This window comes from Odocoileus virginianus, chromosome 24 (genome assembly GCF_023699985.2).
Source record: "Odocoileus virginianus isolate 20LAN1187 ecotype Illinois chromosome 24, Ovbor_1.2, whole genome shotgun sequence".
In the NCBI taxonomy this organism is placed as follows: domain Eukaryota; kingdom Metazoa; phylum Chordata; class Mammalia; order Artiodactyla; family Cervidae; genus Odocoileus; species Odocoileus virginianus.
The window spans coordinates 36,289,871-36,306,563 of record NC_069697.1 but is presented as its reverse complement, the minus strand read 5'-3'; the positions used below and the strand labels follow the sequence as shown (position 1 = coordinate 36,306,563).

The 16,693-nt window shown below is 37.9% G+C and overlaps 1 protein-coding gene and 1 non-coding gene across 2 annotated transcripts in view; both read left to right on the top strand.

Annotated features, from left to right (window-relative positions):
• PDZRN4 (PDZ domain containing ring finger 4) overlaps positions 1-16,693 on the top strand; it is a 391,568-nt gene that overhangs the window by 214,303 nt on the left and 160,572 nt on the right. The gene's annotated exons all lie outside the window — the stretch shown is intronic.
• TRNAQ-CUG (transfer RNA glutamine (anticodon CUG)) lies at positions 10,604-10,676 on the top strand. The gene has a single exon. It is a non-coding gene; the product is annotated as a tRNA-Gln (tRNA).

The following is a 16,693-nucleotide window of genomic DNA, read 5'->3' as shown; positions in this document are numbered from 1 at the left end:
GCATCATGCCTTCCAATGAATACCCAGGACTGATCTTTAGGATGGACTGGTTGGATCTCATTGCAGTCCAAGGGACTCTCAAGAGTCTTCTCCAACACCACCGTTCAAAAGCATCAATTTTTTGGTGCAAGACCCTTATTATCACTTTATGAATAAGGATTCGGAAATACCAACATGTAAAATATTTCTTGGTATTCTCAATAAGATTCAAATGCTTAAAGGATATTTTTCAATATTCTCAATGAAACTCAGAAACAACTAATATTAACATATGTTTTATTAATTATTTTATGGGACTGTCTTCAAAAATTCTACAAATTAGGTGGTTTAAAGCAATGGAAATGTGTTGTCTCCTTGTTTGGGAGGCCAGAAGTCTGAAGTCAGGGTGTCAGCTGGGCCATGTTCTTACTGAAGTCCCCAAGAAGGAAACTTCATTGCCTCTTCTAGCTCTGGTAGAGCCAGGTAGTTTCTTAGCTGTAGCAACATAATTCCAGTCTCTACCTTCTCTTCGCAAGCTTTCTCCCTGTATGTTTACATGACCATTTTCTTCTTAGGACATCTGTTATATTTGGCCCCTCCACTCTATCTGACCCTGTTACATCTTCAATGACTGTGTCCAAATAAGGTCATGATCTGAGATACTGGGAGCTGGACTTCAGCATACCTTTTGGGGGGACACAGTTCAATGCCTAACAGTATAAAACTGTCCACTTTAATGAAAATGAAACACTGTAAAAATGTTTTTTTCTTTCAGAAGAATTAAAACTCTTTTTTTTTCCATATTTTGTTGGGCAAAATAATGTGCAGCCTTTTTTAGTGTTTTCATTTGAAAACCATAAACCTAAGACTTCCTAAAAACCCTTTGTATTCTCAAATGCTGGAAAATACATACACACATAATTAAAAAGATGGAAATGGTTATTCTGATGCTTTTGCATAATAACTCAGCCTTTAAATACAAGCCACTACGTGGAGTTCTTTATCACAGGCAGTTCCATAATTAACATATCTGGTGCTACACCGCTTTACTGTTGAGCCTTCTGATGTATTTTTGACCTAACCTGAAGTGAAATGCTCAAATGTTGACATGTTCATAATTTTAGTGATACAGACTTTTCTTTAGCATTTAAGATGTCAGGGAGTATATTCTCTTTGGTACCCTACATAGGAGGAAGAATGCTGCTGTGAGATGTAAAGGAAGACTAATTTAATTTGGAATCATGTTTGGTTTAATGACTCTGACTGTTGAATCTCTCTTGGGCTTTATTTCCTTCTCTTTAAAGATGAAAAGGCTGTTGTCAGGTTTTAATGATAACAAGAGAAAGTGTCTCTTTCACTGTTGCCCATATAGAAGCTACCTGGGAAAGGGCTGACCACATTTGATTGGAAATGTCATACAAGGTAAGCCTGGGCTCTTCCAAATTAATGGCTATAATATGAGAACAAACAAAACCAGTGTTACCCCTGATGTAAGTACAGATATTCTATCTGTAGCACATCCTTTCTAGCCTTCCTTCATCTTCCCATTTAAGACAGGAATGTGAAGAGGAATAGAAAGGCAGCATCCCCATGTGCCACATTAGATATTCAGTACCTCCCCTGGTGTTTCTCTACACTTAGTCATGGGTTAGATCAGTAAGCCTCACACCTGCGAGTTAGAAATAGCATTGGTCAGACAGACTTCTCTCACTGGCTGAAAGCAAAACATCAATTGATACAGGATTCTTCATCTACTGGGCACTCATTAGCCAAAGCAGAGACACTGCATCTTGGGGTTGACTTTTTAGCATGTTAAAGAACCTGGAGGATAAGCTGATTCTGGCTTATTTTATTCTATTGGGTTATTGCTTCATTGGGTATGGATTAATTGAAGCAGGAATGCTAGTTCAAGTAAAAGACATCAAAAGACATTTCATCTAAACCTAGCTAATTCTTTACAAGGCCCTATAGGTAAATAAAATAGAGTAGCTATGTCCTTCTTTTTCACTTTCTTTCCCTATTAATTTCAGCTTTTAATGTGATCAGCAGCTTTTCTCCTAGGTTATAATAGCTCAGAGGAGCTCTGTTTATTAACAGGAGACAAAGAAGTTGAGAAGGCCAAGAGTTTAAGATCTCTGGGTAGTCCAATATCTGCTATTCATTTCTCTGTAATCTTAGGTTAAGACAAGTTATCTCTCTTGTGGAGGAGAGGTTAGCTCTAAAATAAAGAGATTGCATTAGATCAACTTTAATTAATATCTCTAGTGTTATAGTTTCCTCACTGAAAATCTAATAATTCCTATAGATATTTCTCACCATATCTGTGTATACAAAAATACAATTTTAAGTGTAAGTACTAGTCACATCAGGCCCCCTTGAACCACATATATGGGCATATCTGGCTTTCATTCCCAAGGTCATGTCATGGTCGAAATGACTGCTTCATCTGCATTCATCACGTTCAATTTATTCCTGCTGGAAGGGCAACAGAAAGGAGAAAGTGATGATGAAGAAAAGTGAATGAAGGGTATGAGCCAGAAGTGATATTAGGAAGGTTCTTGGGAGTTGCCTCATGACATATCACTTACATTGCATTTATGGGAAACATGGCTACATTTGAGAAATGAGTTTTGAGGGATCATGTACCAAATTAGAAATTGGGAGTTCTTTTACTTTGGAAGAAGGAATGTGTTACTTTAGGTGAGCAACTAGCAGCTTCTGTTGTAGAGATAACATAGATGCACGAGGAAAAAGAGGAAAAAGAAGACATTGTGTAAGAAAAGAAATGTAATCAGAATATACCACATGGTTCAACTGTGTTGTATATGTGATACAATGACTGAATATTGATATAAACAAAGAAAGTGGTATAACAATATTAAAAAGTTAGAAGGGGAGTAAAGAGCTCAATTCTCTTTGTTTACCATGAAATATCAAAACATAATGTCAGAAACCTAAAAATCTAGAAGTAAGAGCTTACTTAGTTAAGACGATAAGTATTAATCAAATTTCCACAAGACTAATTAAAACTGTGATCACTTCTGTGATGGAAAATAGAGAATGCTATGGTGAGATCTAACTGACAAATAATCTCACTTTGAACCGAAGGAAAAGTGTCCCAGAAGAAGTCATGTGAGATGAGTAGGTATTTATGCGACAGATAGAAGGGTTTCCATTCAGAAGGACTAGCATAGTCAGAGGTCCTGAGGTAGCAAGGAATATGACAGAGCACACTTGAAGACTTGAGTGAAACTGTGACTGATGAGAGCAGCAAGAACTGACTCTGGAAAAGCACAGAGTTACTTGTATCTGGCCTTGCAAAACACTGCTATGGATTTATGTATTTAGCATTAAGACACCAGGAATTTATTGAAGACTTAAGGTAAGGGTGTGGTCTGATCCAGTTTGTATTTTAAAACATACCTGTACTACAGATAGGCTTCCCTGCTGGCTCAGATGGTAAAGAATCCACCTGCAATGTGGGAGACCTGGGTTTGATCACTAGGTTGGCAAGATCCCTTGGAGGAGGGCATGGCAAACAACTCCAGTATCCTTGCCTGGAGAATCCCCATGGACAGAGGAGCCTGGTGGGCTACAGTCGATGGGGTCACAGAGAGCTGGACACGACTGAGTGACTAAGCACAAAACAGCACAGGTGAACTCTGGAAAATATGTTGTATGAGCTATTTTAGAAGGCAAGGCGTGTGTATTGGTACCACTTTTGTACACTTTAGATGATGATAACTTCACCTTAGTTGATTGCTGTAAAAAAATGTCAACATGATAGTAGAACTGAGAGATATTTAGAAGGAAAAGTCAATGGGACTTTCTGTCTATATATATATAAAACTGTAAAATGTAGTTACAGGTTCGGAACTTTGCCTTTTCTTCCTAGAGTCCAGCAGTATAAACTGCCCACATGTAAATAAAAGTTTAGTAAATGAATATCTCAGTCTGTGTATAGGAAAATATTGACACCATCAAATTTATAAAAGGTAACATCCTTTGTTGTAAAGCGTCTAACATTTCTGGTGAAATTTCAACTTTGGGAAAACATAATTAAGTATAGAAATGCTTTTTTAAATGTATTTAAAGGGAGAAATTGGTTACCTTGTGGTAGATAAAACACAATTATTTGGAAATGAGGAACTGTGTCCAGAAGGCATGCTTTACCATAGCAACCTTAACGTTGAGTTACAGTATGTCTTTCAGTTTTACAAAGGGTCATTTATCATGCGAGGAATGGGCTGAATATGTCACATTTTACTATCTGCCTATTTAGTTAGATAATCAAGATCTTGACTCTTGAAATGGAATTATTCTAAGTTTTGTCTACTTTCATGCTTGCAAATATAATGTGTATACTTTATATTCATTTTAAATTTTAAATAGATTGAAAGAAATGAAGTCTGGCTTGCATGAACAGGACATAGAAGCAAAGCCATATTTTAGTTTTCTGCTGAGACTTTAAAACTGTATAACTGATGTTGAAGGCCAACATATTTTCTCTGAGATTGACAAATGTATTTTTCCTAAACTGAGCCATTGAAATTTGAGACTTTAAACATAGTATAAATCAGAAAAGATGATTTAAAATAAAAATTTGAGCAAATATACTACATTTTTTCATAATTGTTCCCATTTCCTTCACATACTTATATATCTCAATAGTTTAAAGTTTGGTAACTAAATTTTTATTTTAGAAATGAATTTTTCTTCTGTAAAAAATAAGATTTTTTTTTCTTTCTGAAGAACAAGAATGGCAAAAGAGGTACTTTCTGATAAAAAGCATTTTTTTGTTTTTATTTTACTTTTATCAACATGTATTTTTATATACAGCTAGAAACTTGGACAGCTTTAGCAACTAGCGAGCATTACAATGCCTGGAATGAATATTCTTCCCTAGGTAAATGTTCCAGTTGGTCTGAATGTGTGTGTTGGATTAGGCCTGCTCTTTTATATTGTAGCAGGGTGCTCTAGAAGTTGAGTCCAAATATATGCAAACTTTTCCCAAAACACTACCATATTACCCTTAACTAAAAGCATCATGTGCCTTGGCATTTAAATTTACTGATAAAAGCATCTTTCTTAGTCTTTTCTGAAATGCTGTAACAGGATACTACTGACTAAGTGGCTTAAACAGCAGAAATGTATTTCTCACAGTTCTAGAGGCTAGGGAGTCAGAGATCAAGGCACTGAGAAATCTGGTGTCTGGTAAAGCCCACTTCCTGGTTCATAGAAGCTGTCTTTTCCCTGTGTCCCCACATGGCAGAGTAGGTCTCTGGGATCTCTTTTACAAGGCACTAATCCCTCTCATGAGAGTTCAGCCTTATGATCTAATCATCTCCCAAAGGTCTGCATTGTCAAATTCCAACACACTGAGCTTAGGTTTCAACGTGAATTTGGGGTGGGGGGGGCAAACATTCAGCATCTAAAGAGTATGTTCCAAAAGATTCTTGAATTTGACTTCCTGCCTGATAGACTTGTTTTGTTGTTTGATAAAAACAACTGAGGAGGCAACATCTTTATCACTTTCAGAGATAGAATATGAAGATGAATGATATAGCCTGACCAAGGACAAGTTCCAAATATTCTTACTTGGAAAGGAAATTGTCATATTTTCTTAATTCTAAGGAAACATATTTTCAAAATGTTTTAATATTTTTAAAAATGATAAAGAAGCTTGTAATTCATACATGCCTTGAACATTATAGTATTTCCTTTCTTCCCTGCACTAAAAAGCTGACGTTAAATTAATGGTTATTTTATAGGCAATGCCATTTTGGCCATAGGAAATTTGGTAAGGGTCACTGTCAACACAAACTGAAAAACATCAGCTACTTTCATGGAAAGCAACTGGCAAACCAGTGACAAGGCTAATAGTTATGATGTTCTGTTTTAGTTTCATACACTTCTTTCAGTCATGCATTGGTACATGCTGTGTATCAGTTACACGCCAGACAGTATTCAAGATGCCAGAAAAGGAGAGATGATGATGTCCTCCAAAATATAACAACCCAGCAGGCAAGTAAGGAGGCAATGTTAGAACTCCTAGAATAGTGATAATTATAACGTGGTGTGGAGATACAGAGATAGGGGCACTGTGTTCAACTTCAGAAAGAAGGAAAAACTCACAGAAGGGGTAAAATTTGAATTCTTAGATGAGTAACTGTACTCCCCGTAGAAGAAATAACATCATCAAACACACACAGGGATAAAGTTGCAGGAGAATGTTGTAGAATGGCAGGACTGTACAGTGTTTGTAGGGTGAGTAGAGGAAGTTAAAGGCGGAAGTTAAGTGGCACATTGTGTGAGTCTTAAGACTAGCCACACTTTCAGATAACATTAATATGTGTGTGTGCATAAAATACATAAAAATGAATATGCATATGTATATGGGTGTATGCATGCGTATGTGCTAAGTTGCTTCAGTTGTGTCTGACTCTTTGTGACCCTATGTACTGCAGTCCTCCAGGCTACTCTGTCCATAGAATTCTCCAGGCAAGAATACTGGAGTGGGTTGTCATGCCTTCCTCCAGGGGATCTTCCCAACCCAGGGATCTCTTGCTTTGGCAGGCGGATTCTTTACCACTGAGTCACCAAGGAAGTCCATATGAGTGTATATGTTTATAGTATATATATATATAATGACAAGCTTAGGCCAACATGCATATTAACTCCCTTGATAGTTAAGTAACACAAAACTTAATTGTTTAATTTCCTAATTATTTATCTTGCAACAGATAATTAGCAGCCTTTATCTTATGCATGCAACCTATAACTTGTATAATTACAGATCGTGTATTTTTATTGAAAAATTAAGCATTGAATAGCAAGGAGAGATAAGAAAGCCTTCCTCAGCGATCAATGCAAAGAGATAGAGGAAAACAATGGAATGGGAAAGACTAGAGATCTCTTCAAGAAAATTAGAGATACTAAGGGAACATTTCATGCAAAGATGGGCACAATAAAAGACAGAAATGGTATGGACCTAACAGAAGCAGAAGATATTAAGAAGAGGTGGCAAGAATACACAGAAGAACTGTACAAAAAAGATCTTCACAACCCAGATAATCATGATGGTGTGATCACTCACCTAGAGCCAGACATCCTGGATTGTGAAGTCAAGGGGGCTTTAGGAACCATCACAATGAACAAAGCTAGTGGAGGTGATGGAATTCCAGTTGAGCTATTTCAAATCCTCAAAGATGATGCTGTGAAAGTGCTACATTCAATATGTCAGCAAATTTGGAAAACACAGCAGTGGCCACAGGACTGGAAAAGGTCAGTTTTCATTCCAATCCCAAAGAAAGGCAATGCCAAAGAATGCTCAAACTACCGCACAATTGCACTCATCTCCCACGCTAGTAGAGTAATGCTTAAAATTCTCCAAGCCAGGCTTCAGCAATACATGAACCGTGAAATTCCAGATGTTCAAGCTGGTTTAGAAAAGGCAGAGGAACCAGAGATCAAACTGCCAACATCTGCTGGATCATTGAAAAAGCAAGAGAATTCCAGAAAAAATCTATTTCTGTTTTATTGACTATGCCAAAGCCATTGACTGTGTGGATCACAATAAACTGTGGAAAATTCTGAAAGAGATGGGAATACCAGACCACCTGACCTGCCTCTTGGGAAACCTATATGCAGGTCAGGAAGCAACAGTTAGAACTGGACAGGAATAACAGACTGGTTCCAAATAGGAAAAGGAGTACGTCAAGGCTGTATATTGCTACCCTGCTTATTTAACTTATATGCAGAGTAGATCATGAGAAATGCTGGGCTGGAAGAAGCACAAGCTGGAATCAAGATTGCTGGGAGAAATATCAATAACCTCAGATATGCAGATGACACTACCCTTATGGCAGAAAGTGAAGAAGAATTAAAAAGCCTTTTGATAAAGTGAAAGAGGAGAGTGAAAAAATTGGCTTAAAGCTCAACATTCAGAAAACTAAGATCATGGCATCTGGTCCCATCATTTCATGGCAAATAGATGGGGAAACAGTGGCTGACTTCATTTTTTGGGGGTTCCAAATCACTGCAGATGGTGATTGCAGCCATGAAATTAAAAGACGCTTACTCCTTGGAAGGAAAGTTATGACCAACCTAGACAGCATATTAAAAAGCAGAGGCATTACTTTGTCAACAAAGGTCCATCTAGTCAAGGCTATGGTTTTTCCAGTGGTCATGTATGGATGTGAGAGTGGACTATAAAGAAAGCTGAGCACTGAAGAATTGATGCTTTTGAACTGTGGTGTTGGGGAAGACTCTTGAGAGTCCCTTGGACTGCAAGGAGATCCAACCAGCCCATCCTAAAGGAGATCAGTCCTGGGTGTTCATTGGAAGGACTAATGTTGAAGCTGAAACTCCAATACTTTGGCCACCTGATGTGAAAAGCTGACTCATTTGAAAAGACCATGATGCTGGGAAAGATTGAGGACAGGAGGAGAAGGGGATGACAGAGGATGAGATGGTTGGATGGCATCACCAACTCAATGGACGTGAATTTGTGTGAACCCCGGGATTTTGTGATGGACAGGAAGCCGTGGTATGCTTCGGTTCATGGGGTCGTAAAGAGTTGGACACGATTGAGCAACTGAACTGACTGAAGCATTGAATGCCAAAGTAGAATTTATACGGTTCTAATAGGGTTATTTTTCCCTGCTTCTGGGAGCATCACGCTGCAGCAGATTATCATTTATTTGAATTTATAACTGACATTGACAAACAATAAAAGTACATTGATATTTGCATGTATTAACTTTTTAAAAATAGAAACATGTTTTAAAATCTAAATTGAAAAACTTGGAAACATTACTTTCATTCCATGGAACAGTAATGAAAGTGGAATGTCATCCTAATTGAATCATTGGTATCATATCTGCTTATATATTATCAGGAAAGCGTAGGTGGGAGAAAGATACTGTGATATACACTTTCAAACACTGACAAAGGCATTGTAGCTTGCATCAAAACAAGAAGTAACCGTAGTTGCTACATATGGATGACTGACTTGAAAACTGGCCTTAAGGAATTTTATTTCTAGTAAAACACCCCTGACTTTTTAAAAATTCTGTGATCATGTTTCATGTAAATCCAAAAGTAAGCTGTATCTCTATAAATAGTCATGACTTCGTCCTATTTAAAATGGTTAAACCGAGGATTCTATAAAGATTCTCTACATTTTGCCTGTGGCTACTTTTCCACCATGAAATTTCAGAGTTGGCTGTTATGTAAAACAAAGCAATTTCACTGCAGTCCTCCTTGGAGGACAGCTCTGATATATGAAGAAAGCATTGATCTATTGCTGCTTCCCTGAGTGGATAGAGCAGCAGCCAGAGGAAAAGGGCTTGGCTGGAGGATAGACGGGTGACCATTGCCGGTGTAGGTGTCAGTGGCGGGGGGACTGCTGGCTCAGATCAGCATCTGGCTGACAACTCACAGCCTGGGAACCAGTCAAATGTGACAAATCTCCCCTTGCAATTTGATGGGATGCCCTGCTTGATTTCTTGTAGCCAGAAGAAAAGCAGATTTCCGATTAGGCTGCTTTGTAACTCCATTCAGAGATAAAACAGGATTTTCTATGCTAATTTGTACTCTTTTCCATAGGAAATGAGAATAAAAAAGAAATCCTTTGTTAAATGGGCTTGGGCAATAACTCTGTCATAGTGCCTTTCTTTTCTTCTTGTCTTGTCCTGAACGCTGGGGTTTATATTTGGTGTTTTGGTTATATGCTTTTTTAAAAAGTAGGATGGCTTCTCTGAGAATTGCCATAAAGCTGTGGTTAGACTACAGTGTTCGCTGCCAAACTAATGTCTCCATGTGCTGTAATCCTGTTTAGTACCTGCACAATAGTGGACCAGCTGGTGCAGGCTGCAGTCGGTATGTGAGTCTGCTATGTTGGGACTTGGGATCCACACAGATGATGAACCAGGTCAGCTTAGAACAGACCTAAGCACCCCTCAGACAGCTGGCTCAGCAACTATACGCTAGCCAATCTTGGGAGGGTGATTCATGGAATAACATTAATTTTCTTCTCTAGCAGACGGTGAGGTAACTGAAGCCAGGTTGATTGTGCTGCCTTGGGATTTCTACCTAATGATCTTCTGGAAAGCAGGTGCATTGGCAGGGATTTTAAGCTTCTGAAAATTCAACTAGTATTACAGAGTAAACCTTTGCTGCCATGGGGGTTTTACAGGAGCGGGGTGCATTAATGTGAGATCATTACAAAGCATTTTGGTGACTACTGCAGAATTAATGGCACTTTTATGACTTGTGGTTAATAAGTATCAAGGAATAAGAGTTTATATCTGTTCAAATTTTAATTTTAAATCAAACTAGCAAGCTGTCAGATGCATCCACCACATGAGGACTCCTTGGTAATATCTGGCGTTTCTCTACATCCATCACAATTTTAGATCATTGCTTGGAACCTCAGCTGTTCTACATAGGCTTGATGTAAGTTTTACCATGACAAAAGCAAAGCAAGTTGTCACTTCTAAGAGGGCAATTTCCATGTCGTCCCTGTGGAAACAGTTTTCTTCAGCATTGAAGTAGGTAAAATCATTGCTATTTGTGGAGCATCTCCTGATTTTGTTAAGTAGCATTCTTTAAGTTACTGATTGGCCATGTGGCCTAATGGATAAGGCATCTGATTCTGGATCAGAAGATTGAAGGTTCAAGTCCCTTCATGGTCGTTTGTTAAGCTCAAGAAAACTGTAACTCACTTCCCACATCACCAAAAGCAAGGGTGTCTGCTGTGAGCCCATTCAACTTTCTGTCCTTCCCACACTTCTAAATCATCCAGTCTTTACTCATCTCTGTCTTCTGCCTGAGGGAAAAAAATCTCCCTCCAATCAATACCAATTGCTTTTACCATGCCTCTCATCCTATTTACTCTGACTTCCTCTACTTCCTGTTCCATCTCTCTTCAGCATCATCAGTCTCTTCTTTCTTCCATGCATTCCTCTTTTAAAACAAGCAAACAAACAAATCCTTTCTTGATCCTATCATCTCCTACAATGTCATTTCAGCTTCCTCTTCTCTCCATTACACACTTCTTGAAAAAAGTCTTCATCCACTGTCAACACTTGGTCAGTTGACCCATCCCTCGTTCAGCTCTCTGTAGACCTCGCTATCTTCCCCTACGCAGCCTCTCAAGAATGGCTGGTACATTCCAACCTACCACCCCCCACACCACACCACTACCTGGAATCCTCAGCCATACTTGACTCTGCTAATGAGCCCCTCATTTTTGAAACGGGGTGGATTCTTGACTTTCTTGACTCTTTTCTAGAGGTTCAGTTCTGAACTCTATTTTTCTGTATCTTTTTCTGTGATATTTTGCCAATGCACTATTTTCAAATATATCTTGGTGACCCTCACATCCTTATCATTATATTTGCCCTTTCTAACTAAAATTTCAACTCCATAGAGGACATCTTATTTGAAGAAGTATCTCGATACTGTCATACCCAATTCCAATCTATTTCCACAGTAAGTCTTCTTCCTGGCGCCCTTATCTCTATTAATGACACAGCTTTGAAATCAGACAGCCAGTCTTACAAATGTTCTAATTATTATTTCCTTCCTGTCTCTTGGGGGCTTGCATGGTGACTCAGACAGTAAAGGATCTGCTTGCAATCCAGGAGACCCAGGTTCAATCCCTGAGTTGGGAAGACCCCCTGGAAAAGGGAGTGGCTACCCACTCCCATATTCTTGCCTGGGAAAGCCAGTGGGCAGAGGAGCCTGGCAGGCTACAGTCCATGAGCTCTCAAAGAGTTGGACGTGCCTGAGCGAGTAACAATTACGCTTCCTATCCCTTGCCAATTACTTGGCAAAACAGCTTCTTCCTATTTCTGTAGCATTTCTCTCTTTTGCTCAGTATACACTTCTTTTCCATTCCCCCTTTAATGACCATTTACACACTATTTTAAAAGATTTATTTTTATTATTAATACTATTATTAGATTCTTCTTTGTTTCTTCCAGTTCAAAACTCTTGAGAAATTGAAATAATGGCCTATACATTGTCACTCCCTTACACAAAAACCTTCAGTAGCTCTTCGTTACCCATTACAGAAAGAATAAACACAGACTCTCAAGACTCTTCACCCAATAGACAAGTTTATCTCTTCTGTGAGGATTGATTCCACAATTTACCCTGCAGAGTAAATTACATCATTCCTTTAATGTTCCTATGCTTTCTTATTCATATGTTCACTATTCTTTTCACTGACAATTTTTCTCCAGCTCCTCCATCTCTCCTGGCTAAATATATCCTACCTTATGAAGTTTTTCTGAGAAATAGTAAAAATATTACCAACAATGAAGTCCAAATACATGCATCATATACTTATAAGTAAATGGTATATAAAATAGATCTCTCATCAAGCTAATACCCCACTGTGACTAGTATACTATATCTCTACTGAGAATTCTGTTTTAATGATTTATTTATTTAATTATTTAAGGTTAGCAGCGTACCCGTGTGTATCAATAAATACTTGTTGAATGAACAAATGAATTTAACTGATGGTTTTTAATTAGAATCTCTTGGCTCGTTATCTTGGTCTTTCTTGAGGCTGACAAAGCTATCCATTTTGCTTTTATTTGTAATTTTATTCTTACTGATGTGTACATGATTTACACCTATTTATACTATTTACACTAATGGAAATAGTTAAACAGATTTATCATTGAAGCAAAACAAGAAGAAAAAGCAACACAAATATAACTAATTTCTACTTTATTAATTAATATTAGAAGAGAATATTGTATATCTGCCATTACATATCAAAAATTACGAAATAAATTCCCAGTCAAAGGAGCAATGTGTCACAGATACCTAGCAGATTGTCTGGCCCAATAATGAACTTTTGTTGATTATCATTATTGTAATACATTTCCAGCAATAAACTCCATTGGAAATCATTACTAGTCTACACAGTTTTATGAACATATACATGCACACAAAATCTACATGTGCATCTCATTCTCTGTGCATATGTGCTTACATAGTACACACAGTGTGGAAACCTCTTTTGTCAATATGACATTTATTCAAGTCATGAGTAGCTGAGCTCCTGTCTGCCATAGCTTCCCTCTTTTTATGTATGCTTTTTCTGGTTTTCCTAAACCATTTCTGACTTCATTTGTCCAACAACTTCTCTTTGTTCATTAAAACTTAGCAGCATAGACTCAACTGTGGGGTTTTTGTTTGTTTGTTTCTTTTTGGCACTCTGTGGCAGTAATTTAAATTAGATAAATCTTTAAGCTTCACTATACTACAAAATGTTCCCAAAATTTAACTGAATTTATATAATCCTATACCTCTGATCTGTTGTACATGGTACTGTATTCTTAAGAGAGATACTGCTATGAAATAGTTGCTTAACTTCTAATATCAGTTTCATAACACTGAGTCTCTCCCCAAATCATAAGATTTCATTTTAATTTGCCATAAGACCCTGTCTAACTCCATTAGCTAAAAAGTTGATATTAACATTCTTAGTTGTTAAGATTTTTAACAAGTTAGTCATCATAATCTATCCAAGTCATTCAGAAAGCAGTAAGACTGTTAGGAGTGGGATGGGAATAGATAGTCTTAAAAAAACATGTTTTTCATGTAATACTATCAATATGCCTTTGTCATGAGGCAGAAGCCATTAACTCTGCTTCCAAAATGGAAACTGAGATTCAGAAAGTTAGGCATGGTACTGCAGCTCAATTTGTAGAGCTGAGCCTTAAACCCATGATGTTTTGCTTTTGAAGCCCATATTGTTCCATTACTCTGTTTCCATCATGCTATGGACATTTCTATTCCATACTAAAGCCATTCCATTCTGTGTCTGGTTTCCTTCAGACCCTACTCTCCTTTATTCAAAAATAATTTATCACTTGATTAGGAATGAGTTCAACCTACTTATGTTTTGGTACCTACTTTGTTTTGGTACAAAGTTTGTACAAACTGGTACAAAGTTGCTCTCTTAATGTAATTAAGATGCAGAGCTACTCTGAACATCACTACTTCTAAAATGGGCAGTGTTTTGCTCCAAGGAATAATTAGTGCTCTATAATCATACTGTGCCTGTATTTAGTCTGCTTATATAAAATGCTCCTTATTTTGGATTTATTCTCTCTTCTTCCCCCACCCCCCCGCAAAAGGTATATATATATATACCTTATCTTTATGGTTGAGCAAATGACCTGACAAAAATTGATGACTTATTGGAAAACTTGACAACTTTTATATTTATATTTCTGAATAGTCATTCAATTATTCTAGGTAATGTTCTATTTCTTTATACAAAATTGCTTAAGAGGTCATTAGAAGCCACCATTACTTTTAGTGTCATGATAAGTTGAGCTTTTTCATGCTAACTACATTTGTTTAAATAGATAAACTCAGAAGTGTTGTCTTTGAGTCCTAGTCATGCTAAGCTATTCGGAGTTAGCAAACAGTTTTCAAATCTTTAGAGGTTTAATGAAGTAAAGCTGCATCTCTCCTTCAAACAGAGTTGCATATGGGTCTGTAAGCTTATCTGAATTTTTTTATTCAAGTAATGAATCTGGGATCCAGGTTGTAATGCCTCTGGGATCTAGATTGTATTCACTTGTGACTGCACCATACTGGTGAGTTTTGCTTGAGGGCAAGTGGTGGATGCATGTGGTCCATTCCCAATGGATTTAATCCCTAGACTTCTAGGTCTGCTTCAGCCTAGACAGAGGTTCACACATAGCTGGATTAAGAACAAAAACAACTTTTAAGAATCCCAGTCCCAAACCACAATTTCCAAGGTATAACCTTCATTAACACTCCTCTGATTCCAGCGGTTTTATAACCTCAGTAATCTTTTTACTATTTGAAATAGATTTTAAATATGAAGCAACTAAGCTTCAGATTGGTTGAACTTGGTATCTAGAGATACTGAACATCAAAGAAGAATCATACCTTTCAGAAGAGTAGATGGATATGGTGCATGATGGAAAATCATCTTGTTAACAAAGAAATCAATAAACAGTCACTTAATTCCCTTTGCCTGGCACCAATATCTAAAATTTGGGTCACTCACTGTCCCATTAGGGGTTGGTGAATTCTTCATGTTTAACCACATATATGATTTCTGAAGCTAAAACCCAGCCTTGTCACAAGTCTAATAAGAATTTGCTCATTAGTATAGTCAGTATAGCCTATAGGTAGGACATGTCCAGTGAATTGCAAAAGGAGGCAATGCTCTGATTGAAGCCCAAGCCTCCAACAACCCTTCATTCATAGCACATTCATCAAAGATGCTGTGCTATATGAAGTGGGTTCTATTGCCTTACTTCCTGAGGGAAGTAATATATCTTATTGAAAAAGGCAGAGTCTTAGAGTTAAGACCATCTGGATTTAAATCTCAGCTTTGCCACTTACCAGCTGTGTGACTTTGATCAAATCACATAATATTCGAGCCTCAGGTTTTTATGTTAAAAAATAACCATGTATATCTCATAAAATTTGTATGAGACTTAAAGCACATTTGCTATAGTAGGTGCTTTGGAAATGTTAGTTACTTTTTAAAATTAGTAACAAAGACTCAATGATTTCACACCCTGAAAACTCTATTAAAACAGCCTCTATACTTGCTATCCCATTATTTGTCTTATTTTTCTTATTTATATTAACTTGATTAGACTGGACTATGGACTGTGTGTTCAGTCATGTCTGACTCTTTGTAACCCCTTGGACTGTAGCCCACCAGGCTCCTGAGTCCATGGAATTTTCCAGGTAAGAATATTGGAGCAAGTTGCCATTTCCTACTCTAGAGGATCGTCCCAACCTAGGGATCCGACCCACATCTCTTGTGTCTGTTGCATCAGCAGGTGGGTTCTTTACCACTAATGCCACCTGGGAAGGCCTTACATGATTACCTGTATGCAAATATATAAGCAGGCAGGAAATAAAAGAGCTTTCCAGACTCTAGAGTACCCAAGGCTTCCCAGATGGCACTAATGGTAAAGAATCTGCCTGCCAATGCGTGAGATATAAGTTGGATCCCTGGGTTGAGGAGACGCCCTGGAGGGGGATATGGCAACCGCTCCAGTATTCTTGCCTGGGAAATCCAATGGACAGAGATGCCTGTGGGCTACAGTCTGTGGGGTCGCAGAGTTGGACATGACTGAGCAACAGAACAGAGTATCTAAGAAGAAGAACCCAGTTACTCACCATCACACCACTCTGCATTAATCCCTTTACTTGCCTGGATATTTTATAGGATGGTTATCTGTTTAATTTATTTATTGCTTCTTATCACTATAAAGTTTGTTCCATGAGATTCAGGACCTTTGTATATCTTGAATATAAATATGACTGAAGAGGTGACAGAATCCAAAGATGAGAGAGGAGTGATCATATATCACAGTTTAGTTCAGTTCAGTTCAATTCAGTCGCTGTCATATCTGACTCTTTGCGAACCCATGAATTGCAGTACGCCAGGCCTCCCTGTCCATCATCAACTCTTGGAGTCTACCCAAACCCATACCCATTGAGTCGGTGATGCCATCCAGCCATCTCATCCTCGGTCATCCCCTTTTCTTCCTGTCCCCAATCCCTCCCAGCATCAGAGGCTTTTCCAATGAGTCAACTCTTTGCATGAGGTGGCCAAAGTATTGGAGTTTCAGCTTCAGCATCAGTTCTTCCAATGAACACCCAGGACTATTTCCTTTAGGATGGA